This window comes from Trachypithecus francoisi, unplaced genomic scaffold (assembly GCF_009764315.1).
Source record: "Trachypithecus francoisi isolate TF-2019V2 unplaced genomic scaffold, Tfra_2.0 Contig01705, whole genome shotgun sequence".
NCBI classification, from domain to species: Eukaryota; Metazoa; Chordata; class Mammalia; order Primates; family Cercopithecidae; genus Trachypithecus; species Trachypithecus francoisi.
The window spans coordinates 1,477,777-1,494,015 of NW_022681450.1; the positions used below are offsets into that span (position 1 = coordinate 1,477,777).

The 16,239-nt window shown below is 45.8% G+C and overlaps 1 pseudogene across 1 annotated transcript; it reads left to right on the plus strand.

Moving 5' to 3' along the window:
* The first annotated feature begins 2,526 nt into the window (after nt 1–2,526).
* LOC117076052 lies at nt 2,527–15,874 on the plus strand (annotated as a pseudogene). The gene is made up of 8 exons (XR_004434216.1): nt 2,527–3,001; nt 3,134–3,283; nt 5,740–5,900; nt 8,080–8,256; nt 8,858–8,999; nt 11,172–11,359; nt 11,547–11,692; nt 15,530–15,874. The product of XR_004434216.1 is annotated as a cytochrome P450 2B6-like (transcript).
* Nucleotides 15,875–16,239: the final 365 nt, after the last annotated feature.

The following is a 16,239-nucleotide window of genomic DNA, read 5'->3' on the forward strand; positions in this document are numbered from 1 at the left end:
CAGGAGGTCTGTCTCCAAAGCCCTCCTAGATTAAAGCTGCTTAACAATTTGTGGATGATGAAATCCTCTGAGAGTTTGATTAAAGCTGTGGCCCCCATTTCCAAATAGGCACATACATGTTTGCATAAAGTTGTGAGGCTTCGCAGACTCCCTAAAACTCTTTCATAAACCTTCCAAGGATCTTCTAGGTATTCACGACCGTCTATTACGATTGCATCTCTTTGGGGGTGCGGTAAAGAGGGAGGGCATGAGCAAGTGTGTGTCAAGGCTGAGGAAGGTGGTGCTGTTGCTTTTCCATTTCCCAATAAGCTTCCAGATTCCTTCTGGAGTCAGAGGGATGCAGGCTCATGTCTCAGATTCAGCTCTTATGCATTGAGTCACAGTTTTCTCTTCTCTCAGTTGAGATCATGACAATAAGAAGGTGTGCCCCTAAGGTGGTTGTGAGGATTAAATGGGATATTGCATACAGCTAGTATATAATAAGTGCTCATTAAATGGCAACTACCTTGATCCACTCATTCATTTATTCACAAATCCAGTAACAATTCTGGCACTTTCTATGTACCAGGAAATATTCTAGGAATTGATGATGTGGCATCTTGGACAAGATATACAAGGTCACTGTGCTCATGGACATTCCATTGGCGGACACAGATAAGCAAAAAATAAACAGATAAGGAAATGTTAGGTGGACAAGAGCTATGATTAAACGAAAGCAGGGGGATATTTCAGAAAATGATGAGAACTATGTAAAATTGAGTGGTTAGGGAAAGACTGTCTTGCTTTGTTTCTGAGCAGGGATCAGGAAAGATTCAAGTGGAAGGCACCAGAAGGAGGCAGCGGTGGTTGCAAGAATCCTGAAGCAGGAAAAATCTCAGGGAACAACATAGAGGAATGAGTGGGAGGAGAAGTCAGAGAGGTAATGGGGCCACATCATGTAGGACCATGTGAACCATCTGTGGAGACTTCAGATCTTATTCTCAGCAAAGTGGGAGTATTGGAGGCCTTGGTGAGCACAGGGATATTAATTATTTTACATTTTAGTGGGGTTACCCTGGCTTGTGGGGCACTGAAACAATTGTTAAGGGGTGTAAGCATGTAAGCCTGGAGAGCAGTGAAGGAGCTTTGCAGAGATCAGTGCAGGTCATTTGTAAGTAAACTTAACCATTTTTATAATTTTTATATCAGGTTTTTACTGAAGTTGAACATCACCGTAAAAAGTGCACAGCTCAACGAATTTTCACACACAGAACACACTCATGTAACTGACATGCAGGCCAAGTAGCAAGAGTTCCTCAAAACCCCTCACCCTATTCTTTTGTAGTCACTATCCACCTACCACCTTGATCATGGATTGATTTTATCTGTGTTTGAACTTCTTTTTCTTTGTTTGTTTGTTTGTTTGTTTATGAGATGGAGTCTTGTGCTGTCACCCAGGTTGGAATGTAGTGGCACAATCTCGGCTCACTGCAACCTCCACCTCCCTGGGCTCAAACAGTTCTCTTGTTTCAGTAGCTGGGAGTACAGGCAAGGGCCACCATGCCTGAATAATTTTTGTAGTTTTAGTTGAGACGGGTTTTCACTATGTTGGTCAGACTGGACTTGAATTCCTGACCTCGTGATCAAACCCCCTCGGCCTCCCAAAGTGCTGGGATTACAGATGTGAGTTACCATGTCCAGCCCTGTGTTTGAACTTCATACACATAAAATTATGATGCATGGACTCTTTTGTGTCTAGTTGCTTCCACTCAACATTATGCCTGTGAGTTTCAGCCACGTTATTGAGTGTAGCTGTAGTTTGTTCTTTTTCATTGCTGTACAGTATTCTATTGTGTGAAACCCTCACTGTTTCTCTGTAGCTATGTTGATGAGTATTTTATTAAGAAAGCTTCTGTGAATATTTTGTTCAGTTTTTGGTGAACACACATACATATTTTTTGCTGGGCATGTACCTGGGAGTGAACTGACTGGTTTCCTGCGTATCCATTTGTTCAGCTTCAGGAAATACTGCCCAGCAGTTCCCCCAGTGGCTGCACACTAATCCCACCTTATCCACTGGGGCTATGTTCTGAGACCCCCAGTGGATGCCTGAAACCCCACATAATACTGAACCCTATGCATACTGATTTTTTCCTCTACAATCACATTATATAGGGAGGGTGGTATACACAGTGCAGACGTGGTGGACAAAGGATGATTCCTGTCCTGGGTGGGGCAGAGTGGATGGTGAGAGACATCATCCTCCTCCTCAGAATGATGCACAACTTAAAACTTATGAATTGTTTATTTCTGGAATTTTCCATTTAATATTTTCAGACTGTCGTTACCTGCAGGTAACTGAAACTGCAAAAAGCAAAACCACAGACCATAAGGAGTATGGGTTTGGCATGATATTCCTAGTATTTCATCAACCATCTCTACTGTTTTAGGCACCAGCCAATCAGAGCAGATCCTGGCTGGGCCACTGATTAACCTAAGCTTGTCCAACCCACCTTATTTTGTTGTTGTTTTCCTGTTTTGTTTTGTTTCAGTTTTTAACAGCCTGAAGTCATGGTTTTCAGTTTCTGTCTCTAGTGATACACAGAAAAGAAGGATGAGGAAGGGGTTTTACTGGCCCAATCAGAAACAGAAACTAAGAACCCATGACTGTATTCTCTCCCTTGGACACCGTTAACCGTTAACCCTTAGTTGCTGGGTCCTGGCAGGGGAAAGGGCAGCTTGGAAAGGTGGATGTTGGGGAGGGGCTAATTACCAATCTCTTATGTAAGTATTTTGATGGTTTTACAACTGAGGTGTATGCTGACTAACAGCCACCCCGGGTGTGGATGTGATTGGCAGTTCCGAGAGAAATATGGGGACGTCTTCACAGTACACCTGGGACCGAGGCCCGTGGTCATGCTGTGTGGAGTAGAGGCCATACGGGAGGCCCTGGTGGACAACGCTGAGGCCTTCTCTGGCCGGGGAAAAATCGCCACCGTCGACCCAGTATTCCAGGGACATGGTGAGGGCCTCAGAGGCACTGGGAGGGGGCGGGTGGGGGATGCATCAGGGAAGGGAGGACATGGGGGGAAGAAGGACTCAGAGCCTTCTTCCAACTTCCTGTGCAACCCACCCACACCTTCCCTACAACCAGGCGTTGTCTTTGCCAATGGAAACCGCTGGAAGGTGCTTCGGCGATTCTCTCTGACCACCATGAGGGACTTCGGGATGGGAAAGCGGAGTGTGGAGGAGCGGATTCAGGAGGAGGCTCGGTGTCTGATAGAGGAGCTTCGGAAATCCAAGGGTGAGTCCTGGGAGGTGAATAAGAAAGAAAGACAACGAAACACTGAGAAATGCAGGTGCACGGGAATAGAAAGACAGAGAGGTATACGTGGGCAGAGACAGAGACACATGAAACAGAAGACATGATCTGACAGAGGGATAGGGACAGAGAGGCAGAGAGGGGAATAGAGAGGGATGGGGATGGGCAGGAGAGAAACAAACAGAGCCAGAGAAAGAGAGAGATGCCAGGTATATAATGTCCAAGAGTTACTCAAAGTGGCTGGATGCGATGACTCTCACCTGTAATCCCAGTACTTTGGGAAGCTCAGGCAGGAGAATTGCTTGAGGCCAAGAGTTGGAGAACAGCCTGGGCAACATAATGAGATCCTGTCTCTACACAATATAGAAAAGAAATGAGCCAGGCATGGTGATGTGTGCCTGTAGTCCCAGCTACTCAGGAGGCTAAGGTGGGACTGTGCTATCACTTGAGCCCAGGAGGTTGAGGCTGCAGTGAGCTGTGATTGTGCCACTACATTCCAGCCTGGACAACAGAGCAAGACCCTGTCTCAAACAAACAAACAAACAAACAAATCCTCAGAGACATATATTTTCATGGATCAATTGTGTCTATCGAAGACAAAGACAGAAATTATATAAAAGAAAGCAAAGAGAGAAAAGAAAAAAACTACAGACATTTAACAAATAATGAACTGTGTTTTCCTTGCGCTGGGTGCAGTGCTGATGAGCTGGCAGTGAGCAAACAGGCCGGGTGGGCTGTTCCGCCCTGGTGCAGCTGGAGGGGTCATGAAAGTAGCAATAGGTTGTTTCTGAGTTCTCCATAACTTGGTGTCTGTGGGAAATACAGGTGACGGGTCTCTGGCTAGCACCTCCATCTCATTCATGCCAGGTGTTTCCCATCTCTCTTATCAAAATGTCTTCGGAGACTCTGGGACATAAATGCAGAGGCTGTGTGGGGAGGTAGAGACAAAGGAGCTATAGGAAAACAGGGACAAGAAGACTGAAGAGAAGGACAGGAAGAAACAGTGACACAGGCAGGAGGAAAGAGACAGATGGAGGGACCAAAACAAAGAAATATAGGTTGGGCATGGTGGCTGCTCATGCCTATAATCCCAGCACTTTGGGAGTCTGAGGTGGGTGGATCACTTGAGGTCAGGAGTTCAAGACCAGCCTGTCCAACATGGTGAAACCCCGTCTCTACTAAAAATCCAAAAATTAGTCAGGCTTGGTAGCATGTGCCTGTAATCCCAGCTACTCAGGAGGCTGAGACAGAAGAATTGCTTGAGCCCGGGAAATAGAAGTTGCAGTGAGCTGAGATCCCACTACTGCACTCCAGCCTACATGACAGAGTGAGACTCTGTCTCCAAAAAAAAAAAAGTAGGAGGGAGACAAATATACACACAGAGAGACAGAAAGAAACAAAGGCAAAGAGAAACTGAGGCAGAGAAAATTAGACAGACAGACAAGGCTCAGGAAAAGGTCTGCAGAGGAATGAGAGAAGACAGGCAAGTGAAACTCAGAGAGAGGCTGCGCCAACCTGATGTTCTTGGACGTTCACAGATCACCCTCCAGCTGGAGCCAGGGCTGAGCCTGGTGTATACAGGTATCAATTAACAAGTGCAGAACAATTCCCAGAAGACTTGAGAGCCCTATATGTGAAAAGAAGAGATGAATGGGGAGTAAATAGGTAGGGGTAGAAAGATGGTTTTTTATTTTTTTTAAATTAGAGACGGGGTCTCACTCTGTTACCCAGGTTGGAGTGCAGTGGCACCATCACAGCTCACTGCAGCCTCAAACTCCTGGGCCCAAGTGATCCTCCCACTTCAGCCCCTTGGACTCCTTCAATTGGGATGACAGGCATGTGCCACCATGTCTGGCTACATTTTTTTATTTATTTTTTATAGAGACATGGTCTCCGTATGTTGCCCAGGCTGGTCTTGAATTCCTGATCCTTTTGCCTCAGGCTCCCAAAGTGCTGGGATTAGAGGTATAAGCCCCTGTGCCCACCCAGGGCTTTTTCATTTATACAAGCAATTGATTGAACACCTACTCTGCCCAGCTCCTATCCGTGGGATTTAACTGTATTCGCTCCCAGAGTCAGAGGTGGGGCCTGAGAGGAGGTGTAGAGTGAGAACCGGCTGCATGGACTCTATAGCTGCATTGCCTGGGTCTAAATCCTGGCCTCAGTAATGAGTGACTGTGTAACTTTAGTCAAATTACTCAACCTCTCTGTCTGCCCATCTAAAAATTGGAGCTAATAATCAAATTGCATCTGCCTCACATTGTTGTAGAGAGAATTCAATGGAATTATGTGTGAAGTGCTGGTACAGAATTAGCTGTTATGGTTATTCTTATGGTTATCATTACTGAGTGATGGCAGACAATCACACAGAGATGGGTGACAACCTGATGTTCCCCAGGTCCTTCAGTCTGTGTCCTAGATCTGCTGCTTCTTCCTAGGAGCCCTCGTGGACCCCATCTTTTTCTTCCATTCCATTACCGCCAACATCATCTGCTCCATCGTCTTTGGAAAACGCTTCCACTACCAAGATCAAGAGTTCCTGAAGATGCTGAACTTGTTCTACGATACTTTCTCACTCACCAGTTCTATATTCGGCCAGGTCAGAGAGAGGGAGAAGGAGAGGGAGGGTAGGGGCGAGGTGAACATCCAGGACACACAAGAAAAGGATGACCTGTCTTGGGGGCCCAGAAATGCAGCTTATCGCTGGAAGAAAGGCAGAGACCACGTGGAGAGTCAGGGACATGGAGACCTGGAGGGAGGGGAGATGGTGAGGCAGGGATAGAGACAGTGAGAGAGAGAATGGGGCATGATGTGGAGGCAGAAATAGAGTCAGAGAGAGACTGAGAGAAGGAAGATGAGCAAAAACAAGACAAAGAAGGACAGAGATCAAGAGATCCTGAGAGAGAGAGTTGATGAGAATGAGTGTGAAAGAGAGGGAGAGAGAGAACGAATCAGGCTTTGGGCTTCATCTCTACTCTTCTGCTCCTGGATGTCATTTTTGTTATTATTATTACTTTTTTAGACAGAGTCTCACTCTCTCATCCAGGCTGGGGTGCAGTGGTGCCATCTTGCTTACTACAACCTCCACCTCCCAGGTTCAAGTGATTCTCCTGCCTCAGCCTCCCAAGTAGCTGGGACTGCAGGCATGTGCCACCACATCTGGCTAATTTTTTTTTTTTTTTTGAAATGGAGTCTCACTCTGTGGTCCAGGCTGGAGTGCAGTGGTGCAATCTCAGCTCACTGTAACCTCCACCTCCCTGGTTGAAGCAATTCCCCTGCCTCAGCCTCCTGAGTAGCTGGGATTACAGGCCTGTCACCACGCCCAGCTAATTGTTTTGTGTTTTTAGTAGAGACGGGATTTCACCGTGTTGGCCAGGCTCATCTCGAATTACTGACCTCAAGTGATCTGCCCGTCTTGGCCTCCCAAAGTGCTGGAATTACAGGCGTGAGCCACCGTGCCCAGCCTGCTCCTCGTTCTTCTGTATCCTTGCTTCTCTGTCTTTGGTAAAGCTCCTCACCTGAAGAAAATCAAGGATGCATGACAGTAAGGATTTCTTCATTTTCTCCCATTTCTCCTTCTACCTGTTTTTTTTTTGTTGTTGTTGTTGTTTTGTTTTTGTTTTTTTTTAAAAAAAAACATTACCCAGATTATAAAGGTAACCTTCTGTTATTTTAAAATACTAAAAAGTCTCCTTATTAACATGGAAATGTGCCTATTACATATTAAATTTAAGAATATCAAGCTGCAGAACAGTATGCATAGCAGTAGTTTGTTGGTTTGTTGTTTTGAGACAGTATCTTGCTCTGTTGCCCAGGCTGGAGTACAGTACTGTGATCTCGGCTCACTGCCACCTCCACCTCCCTCGTTCAAGCAATTCTCGTGCCTCAACCTCACAAGTAGCTGGGACTGCAGGCGAGCTCCACCACACCTGGCTATTTTCTTGTATTTTTAATAGAGATGGGGTTTCACCATGTTGGCCAGGCTGGTCAACATAGCTACATCTATTAACTAAGGGTGTATGTTGGATTCACATGTGGGATTGTCACAGTTATGGATTTTCAGGACCCTACTTTCCAGACGGTCTGATCTGGAAAGTCTGGGATGGGGCCCAAAGTGATTATTTGTAACAAGCCCGACCAATAATTCTAATGTTCTCCTCCCATTGAGAACCACAGAGAAAAGTCTGGAAGGAGACCCACCAGACAGTTAACAATGGTCATCTCTAGAAGGAGAGATTAAGAAGGAATTTTACATCTCAGTATATACGTTTGCATTTTTGCAATTATTTGCAATAAATTAGGCATTCCATTCTTCATCAAAGTAATAGAGATATGCTCCAAAATACATAGTCCTAAAGTGTCAACAGGCTTATCTTGTGTAAGAATCATTTTATCAATGTCCGACACAGCAAGGGAGATGAGGAGAGGTGGGAAGAGGGAGAGAGAAGTATGAGAAAGACAAATAAACACGCTGAGGTAGACAATGAGTGGCACAGAAAGGAAGCGAGACAGAGACAAAGAGATAGAAAGGAGAGAGGCAGGGAGATGGGGCAGAGGCCAAGAAAAAGACAGAAGGATGAGGGAGGAAGATGCAGAAAGAGGTAAATGTGAGAATAACAGATCAAATGAGACATAGAGTCAGTGAGTGAGGGGTTCAGAGGCAGAGGAGAGTGGGGAAGGGGGGTTCCCATGGAGGTATTGGGGCCCAGGAAGGGCCCTCTCCCTGTGACCTGCTCACTCAGCCCTAGGCAAACCTCACCACCCCTTCTTTCTTGTAGCTGTTTGAGCTCTTGTCTGGCTTCTTGAAATACTTTCCTGGGGTACACAGGCAAATCTACAAAAACCTGCAGGAAATCAATGCTTTTATTGGCCACAGTGTGGAGAAGCACCGTGAAACCCTGGACCCCAGCGCCCCCCAGGACCTCATCGACAGCTTCCTGCTCCAAATGGAAAAAGTGTGGTCTGGGAGAGGGAAAAGGGAGGGGAGGAGGGGGAGGGCAAAGCGGAGAGGTGAGAAGAGGGAGAGAAAAGTGGTAGGGAAGGGGAAGAGGGGGAGGGAAGAACAAAGACTAGGGAGGGGAGAATAGTGAAAGGGAGGAGAGGAGATGAGGAAGGAAAGAAAGATGAGGTGAAAGGAAGGAGAAAATAGGGAGGAGGAACTGAGATAGAGAGAGAGGGGAGGTGGGGAGAGAGAGAGAGGGACAGAGAGAGAGAAAGAGAGAGAAGATTGGCTGAGGAAGGAATTCAGGGTAAGGGACAAAAATACAGCAACAGAAGAAAAGACTCAGAGGCAGAAAGAGACTGGGAGACAAAAAGAGAGAAACACATCAAAAAGATGTGGAGAGAGATAGAAACAGAGCAGGCAGAGTAAAGAGAGGCTGAGAGAGATGAGTTAGAGATACGCGGCTGGACATGTAGAGGACAGAGAAAAGCACACTGAGCCAGATAGTGTCAAAGACCTTTAGGCAAACAGAGGGCAGCCAGGGAGACGGGCGTGTACCCAGCAAGGCTACAGCCTCCCCTGACCCTCCTCTCCCCTCCCTACTGTGGACGCAGGAGAAATCCAACCCACACAGCGAATTCAGCCACCGGAACCTCATCTTCAACACGCTCTCGCTCTTCTTTGCTGGCACTGAGACCACCAGCACCACTCTCCGCTACGGCTTCCTGCTCATGCTCAAATATCCTCATGTCGCAGGTGGGCAAGGGATGGCCAATCAAGGGGGTCTTCTGACCTCCTTCCGAACTGTAGAAATGGGGCTATGGGTACCACCTGGATGAGAGAGTGGATGCTGGCTTCCTATTCTGGGAGCACTGCAGGCTTTGGACTAGCTTCCAACCAAGCCAATTCTGTTGGTGGATGCATGGATGCATGAAGAACCTGTCCATACGTTCTCCCGCTGGTTTCTTCCATCACTTAAGGATTTTTTGTTCTAAGTTGTTTTTTTCTTTGTTTTTTGTTTTTTTTTTTTTTTTTTTGGTTTTTTTTTGAGACAGAGTCTCACTGTGTTGCCCAGGCTGGAGTGCAGTGGCATGATCTTGGCTCACTGCAAGCTCCACTTCCAGGATTCACACCATTCTCCCCTTCTCAGCTTTCCAAGTAGCCAGGACTACAGATGCCCACCATCACACTCAGCTAATCTTTCGTATTTGTAGTAGAGACGGGGTTTCACTGTGTTCGCCCAGATGGTCTCGATCTCCTGACCTCATGATGTACAAATTTAAGGGGTACATATGCAGTTCTGTTACATGCCCAAGTTTTGTAGTGGTCAAGTTATGGCTGTTAGGGTATTTATCACCTGAACAATGTACATTGTACCCATTAAGTAATTTCTCATCATTCACCCCCTTCTGCTCCCTCACTCTTCTGAGTCTTCACTGTCTATCATTCCTCTCTCTGTGTCCATGTGTACACATTTTGTAGCACTCACTTATGAGTAAGAACATGCAATATTTGACTTTCTGTGCCATCACTTTAAAATGGACCCATTCATCCACTTATCTTTTCATCAATTCATTCTTTAAATCATGAATTAAAGAATATATACTCACTGATTCTTTCATCTATGATTCATCCAAAGACATATACTGTCATTCATTATTTGGATTACTTGATCCACAAGTTGATCCTCTGAAATAGTGATATGTCGATGCACTATTTGTCATTGATTCATTGGCTCCTTCATTCATTCATTCATGCATTCATCCATCCTTCTATGAACTAGGTTTCACCCTTATCCTTGCATCAGTCTATCTTTCAATTCACCCTTAATCCATCCATGCGTTCCTTCATTTATCACAATAATTCACTCATTTATTCACCTCTGATCTATTTATCACTCAATTCAGCCATTCCTTTATTCCTTTATTTACTCATACTTCACTAATTTACGTATTCACTTGTTCTTCCATAAATCTAGCCATTCATGTGATTATTCATTAATTGAGTTCACTGATTTGTCTATGGACCATTCATTAGTGATTAAGTAATCAATTCTTCTATTAATTGATAAGTAAATATTTACATCCATTTATTGGTTTGTTCATTTATTCATCAATCTCCCCATCCATGAATTGATCTGTTGATTGATTGATTGATTGATGTATTTATCTATCCAGTTGTTCATGGATTCATCTATTGTTCTATTACGCTATTATATACCTGAGGACCAAGAATAGTGTCTCACCTGTAATATACACACAACAAATATTAGTTTATTTCCTACTCATCTTAGAGAGGGTGTTTTGAGAGGTTTGTAGCCTGGAGTTCTTAATCTGAAGTTCTATACAAAATTGTGGTGTGTGTGTGTATGTGTGCGTGTGTACCTGTGCATGTGGGAAGAGGATCCATAATATTCACTAGATTTCAAGCAGTGAGAATTCTTGTTGCTTCCTCTCTCCTCCCCTCACTCCATGCTGATTGCTTTGAGGGGTATCAAGGATCTAACCCTTTACTATAGGTTTTTCATTGTTGAATAGAAAGTAGTGTCCCTGCTGAAAGGTCTCATTTAAAAATTTGTTTTTAATTTTTTTTCTTTTGAGACGCAGTCTTGCTCTGTCACCCAGGCTGGAGTGCAATGGCACAATCTCAGCTCACTGCAGCCTCCACCTCCTGGGTTCAAGAGAATCTGCTGCCTCAGCCTCCTCAGTAGCTAGGACTACAGGCGTGCGCCACAACACCCGGTTAATTTTTTGTATTTTTAGTAGAGATGGGGTTTTGCCATGTTGGCCAGGGTCATCTTGAACTCCTGACTTCAAGCAATCCACCCGCCTTGGTCTCCCAAAATGCTGGGATTACAGGCATGAGCCACCATGCCCGGCCTGAAATGCCTCTTTAAAATGAGATTCATTTGTCTTCTCTTCTCTGCAGAGAGAGTCTACAAGGAGATTGAACAGGTGATTGGCCCACATCGCCTTCCAGCGCTTGATGACCGAGCCAAAATGCCATACACAGAGGCAGTCATCCATGAGATTCAGAGATTTGCTGACCTTCTCCCCGTGGGTGTGCCTCACATTGTCACACAACAGACCAGCTTCCGAGGGTACATCATCCCCAAGGTAAGACCGGCTGGAACCCCACATCCTTCCTCTGTGGGCATCCTGGATTCTCTTAATCCCCTAACGCAACATTTTTATATCTCTCAATTGAGTCCCCTTGTTTTTGTTTTTTCTTTTTGTTTTTTTTGTGGTGTGTGTGTGGAGGGTGGGCATGGCAATATCTTTTGATCTTTTGATTCTCCCTCAGGACACGGAGGTATAGCTCATCCTGAGCACTGCTCTCCACGACCCACACTACTTTGAAAAACCAGACGCCTTCAATCCTGACCACTTTCTGGACGCCAGTGGGGCATTGAAGAAGAACGAAGCTTTTATCCCGTTCTCTTTAGGTAAGCTGGACCCACAATTTCTTTCCAGACACCAGAGGGCAGGTCCTATCCTCAACTTGAGAAAAACAATGACAGATCCTTATTAATTGAGCACTTAATATATTCCAATTTCTTCACCTGCCTTATCCCATTCCATCTTCACTACAACCCTGTAAGGGGGCTTGAGGAAGAAGATCACATTCCCAAAGGCACATCTTGGAAAGCAGGACCTTGGGCAAGTATTTTAACATCTCTAAACCTCAGCGAGTTCATTTTCTTAAAGAGAAAAAAATCTGTTGAGCACTACCCTAAGGGCAGTGCTGTGTTGGGGGCTGAAGATAATGCATCAAACAAGTCACACAGAGACAGGGTTCCTGCCCCAGGAAATGTAAAGTCCAACAGGGAAGATGGACATTCATCAAATAACAGTAAAATTATCATCTCATGAAATGAATGAATGCCTGCAACATGCTTAGAACTGCCTGGCACTAAGGACATGCTCACATGGACAATTATTATAATTAGACATAATTGTGATAAGTGCTCTAAAGGGAGCTTTGGGAGCACAAAATAGGAAACACTAGCTAATCTTGTGGTGGGTCAGTAAGGAAAAGCTTACCAGAGGAACTGGCTTCCAAGCCGAGATGTTCATGGGTGAGCGTCAATCAACCATTGCAAAGTGTGTTCCAGGCAAAGGAAACAGCAAGGGCAAAGGCCAAAGGTGGAAACGTAATGGTACCACTGAGAAACCATAGGAAGTCCGGTGAGCCTTGGGTGTAGACTGCAGAAGGGAGTAAGACAAAGGGCTCAGCTCAGCAGGACCTTGAGGGTTGCGGGAGGAGTTTGGATTTCTGCTCTAGCACTGGGGAGTGGAGAAGGTCTTGACATGCTCTGACTTGTCCCAGTTCTCATCCTCCACTCTTTGGTTGGTTAAGAGAAAAGTTTTAGACAAATTAAACTTAGCAGAGTCTATTTGAGCAAAGAAACAATTCATGAATTGGGCAGCACATGGAACCAGTAAAGGTTCAGAGAGCTCCACCCAGCAATGTGGTCAGGCAGTATTTATCCACAGGGAAAGGAACTGAGGTACAGAAACGGCCTGATTGGTTACAGCTCTGTATTTGCCTTATCTGAGTGTGTCTGGGCAGCTTGCAGCCTGTGACTGGCTGAAACTTGGCTGCCCTGATTGGCCAAAGTTACTTGTTCCAAGAATATACTCTCAAGTTACATTGGAGTTTGTTTACATATTGAGTTAGGTTACAGTTTGTTATGTAGGGAGGCCCCTTTAGGCCAAATTTAATTTAACATGCACCATCCATGAAAGGCCCCAGAAACCAACCCCCAGTCTTGAGTTTCATCAGTGACTTCAGTGATCCAGGGTCCTGGCCCAGCCCGAAGTTTTGTGCAGTACAGTGACCTCGTTCCACATTTTATCTTCAATGATAGTTGGAAACACATGGGGTGGTGGCTTGAGGGTCAATGTCTTCTCTCAATTTTGCTATCTTTTTTTTTTTTTTTTGAGATGGATTCTCACTCTGTCACCCAGGCTGGAGTGCAGTGTCGTGATCTCAGCTCACTGCAACCTCTGCGTCCGGGGTTGAAGTGATTCTTGTGCCTCAGCCTCCCCAGTACCTGGGATTACAGGCTTTTGCCACCACGCCTGGCTAATTTTTTGTATTTTTAGTGGAGACAGGGTTTCACTCTGTTAGCCAGGAGGGTCCTGAACTTCTGACCCTGTGGTATGCCTGCCTCAGTCTCTCAAAGTGCTGGGGTTACAGGCGTGAGCCACTGTGACCAGCCTGCTATTTTCTTTAAAGAGAGGCAGAGATATAGGGAAATAAGGACAGAGACAGATAAGTAACAAAGATAACGAGACTGAGAAACAGAGCTAGGGACAAAGAGGGAACACACTGAGAGATAGAGATGGGGAGACCGTGGCAGAAAGACAGACAGCAGGTGAACATCAGACAGTATTCGGAGAGGAAGAGAGAGAGAGACACAGAGAGAGAGAGCCACATAAGGAGAAGGAGGAGGTGGAGGAATAAGAGGAGAGGGAGGAGGAAAAGGAAGAAGGAGGGGAGAAGGAAGGAGGGAAAGGAGAGAAACAGATAAGAGATAGGAAAAAGACAGAGTGACATAAGAAGAGAGGAAGAAAGAATGAACAAGACAAATAAGGTATCTTTAGAGGGAGATGAAAAAAGGACAGAGCAAGAGAGATTGGGGGGAATCAGATTCAAATAGATGGAGATAGGAAGTTAAGCAAGATGGAAGAAAGCCAAATAAAAGGAGAGGAAAGGAAGAAAAACTGTGTCTGACAGGCACAGACAGAGAAAAAGACAGGGGTAGGGCTGCCAGGGGCAGAAAGAAAAGTATAACCCAAGCCAAAAGGGTGCTGCAGCCAAAGAAATTCCAAAAGGTGTCCAAACAGACGGCCCCAGAGATGGGGAGGGCGTGATGGGAGGGAGGTAACAAGCATCAGGCTGTTGTGGAAAACATTAGGTCACACAAATAGTTACAGAACAAGCCCATAGGTCACACAAATAGTTACAGAACAAGCCCAGAGACCTGCCTGTTTCTAAGCTCATGTCGCCCACCTTCTGGATGTGCCAAAGGGACGTGGACCCTTTTCCAGACACGTCCACGAAGACACACTTGTCCAACAACTTGACAGGCGTAGGGAATGCCTGAAAACTCACACTTGACATGGCCTTTCCAAGGTCTGCAGATTATGAACACTGAAGTGAAGGGAAAGGCTCCCTTTGTCTCTGCCTCAGCTTTTTCTGGTTCCGCTTATTCTCATTTTTCTCCAAGTCTCTGGTTTAGAACCTATGGGGGGTTCCTTGCACTTCTGAGAATCAGTGGAAGAAAAAGACTCTCCCTGACTCATATGCATCAGTCCCATTCACAATTTATATACAACTTGGGTTTTTTCCCCCTGAACTCTTGAAGCCTGTGGATCTCAGGCTGAGACCAGAAGACAGCCTAGAGACACACACACAGTCACACAGCCAGAAACACATACCCCACACATACCCCCAGGAACAAACACAAGGCGATAACCAAACCTTAAGGCTCCTCAGTACAAGCCAAGTGTTAGTCTAAGCATTTTGTCAATTGTCTCCTTTAACCTCACAAGAGCCCTTTGAGAGAGGTGCCATTCTCCCCATATGAGAAGTGAAGAACACTAAGAATGTTGTCATAAATATGCTCACACTCACACATGTAGAGGTACACACACACACACACATACAACCAGAAGTGGGTCATTATACTCTGTGGAGGTCATGAAACCCTTTGGAACTCTAACAGAAGCTACAAATCCTCTACCAGAAAAATGAACATGGCGCCAGGCGCGGTGACTCATGCCTGTAATCGTAGCACTTTGGGAGGCCAAGGTGAGTGGATTACCTGAGGTCAGGAGTTCAAGACCAGCCTGGCCAACATGGTGAAACCCCATGTCTACTAAAGATACAAGAAATTAGCCAGGCATGGTGGTGGGAACCTGTAATCCCAGTTACTTGGGAGGCTGAGACACGAGAATCCTTTTAAACCCCTGGGAGGCGGAGGTTGCAGTGAGCTGAGATGGCGCCACTGTCCTCCAGCCTGAGTGACAGAGAGAGACTCCATCTCAAAAAAAAAAAAAAAAGAGAGAGAGAGAGAGAGATGAACATGGCACATCCACTCAAAGATTTGCACCTGGTTTCAGAGCAGCTTCCTCAAAGTCCACCCTGAATTGTAGGTTAAAGGCCAGTCTTATGCAAATCTGTTGCAGTGGACATATGTGTCTGGGCTTAGGGACATATGAGAGCAAAGAGTATGCACCTGCCCTGTGCCCATGCTGGTGACCTTCTGTGTCCACAAGGAAGCGCATTTGTCTTGGTGAAGGCATCGCCCACAACGAATTGTTCCTCTTCTTCACCACCATCCTCCAGAACTTCGTGGCCAGCCCTGTGGCTCCTGAAGACATTGACCTGACACCTCAGGAGAGTGGTGTGGGCAAAATACCCCCAACGTACCAGATCCGCTTCCTGCCCCGCTGAAGGGGCTGAGGGAAGGGGTCAAAGGATTCCAGGGTCATTCAGTGTCCCCACCTCTGTAGACAGTGGCTCTGACTCCCCTCAACTTCCTGCCTCTGAGAGACCTGCAGCAAGCCAGCTTCCTTCCCCTCCATGGCACCAGTTGTCTGAGGTCACATTGCAAGTGAGTGGAGGAGTGAGATTATTGAAAATTATAATATATACTCTTTCTGTCTCTCTCTCTCTCTCTCTCTCTCTCTCTCTCTCTCTCTATATATATATATATATATGTATTTTTTTTTTTTTGAGACAGAGTCTCACTCTGTCACCCATGCTGGAGTGCAGTAGCACAATCTCGGCTTACTGCAACTTCCATCCCCAGGGTTCAAGCAATTCTCCTGCCTCAGCCTCCCTAGTAGCTGGGATTACAGGCGTGTGCTACCACGCTCAGCTAATTTTTATATTTTTGGTAGAGACGGGGTTTCACCATGTTGGCGAGGCTGGTCTCGAACTCCTAAACTCAAGTGATTCACCTGCCTTGGCCTCCCAAAGTGCT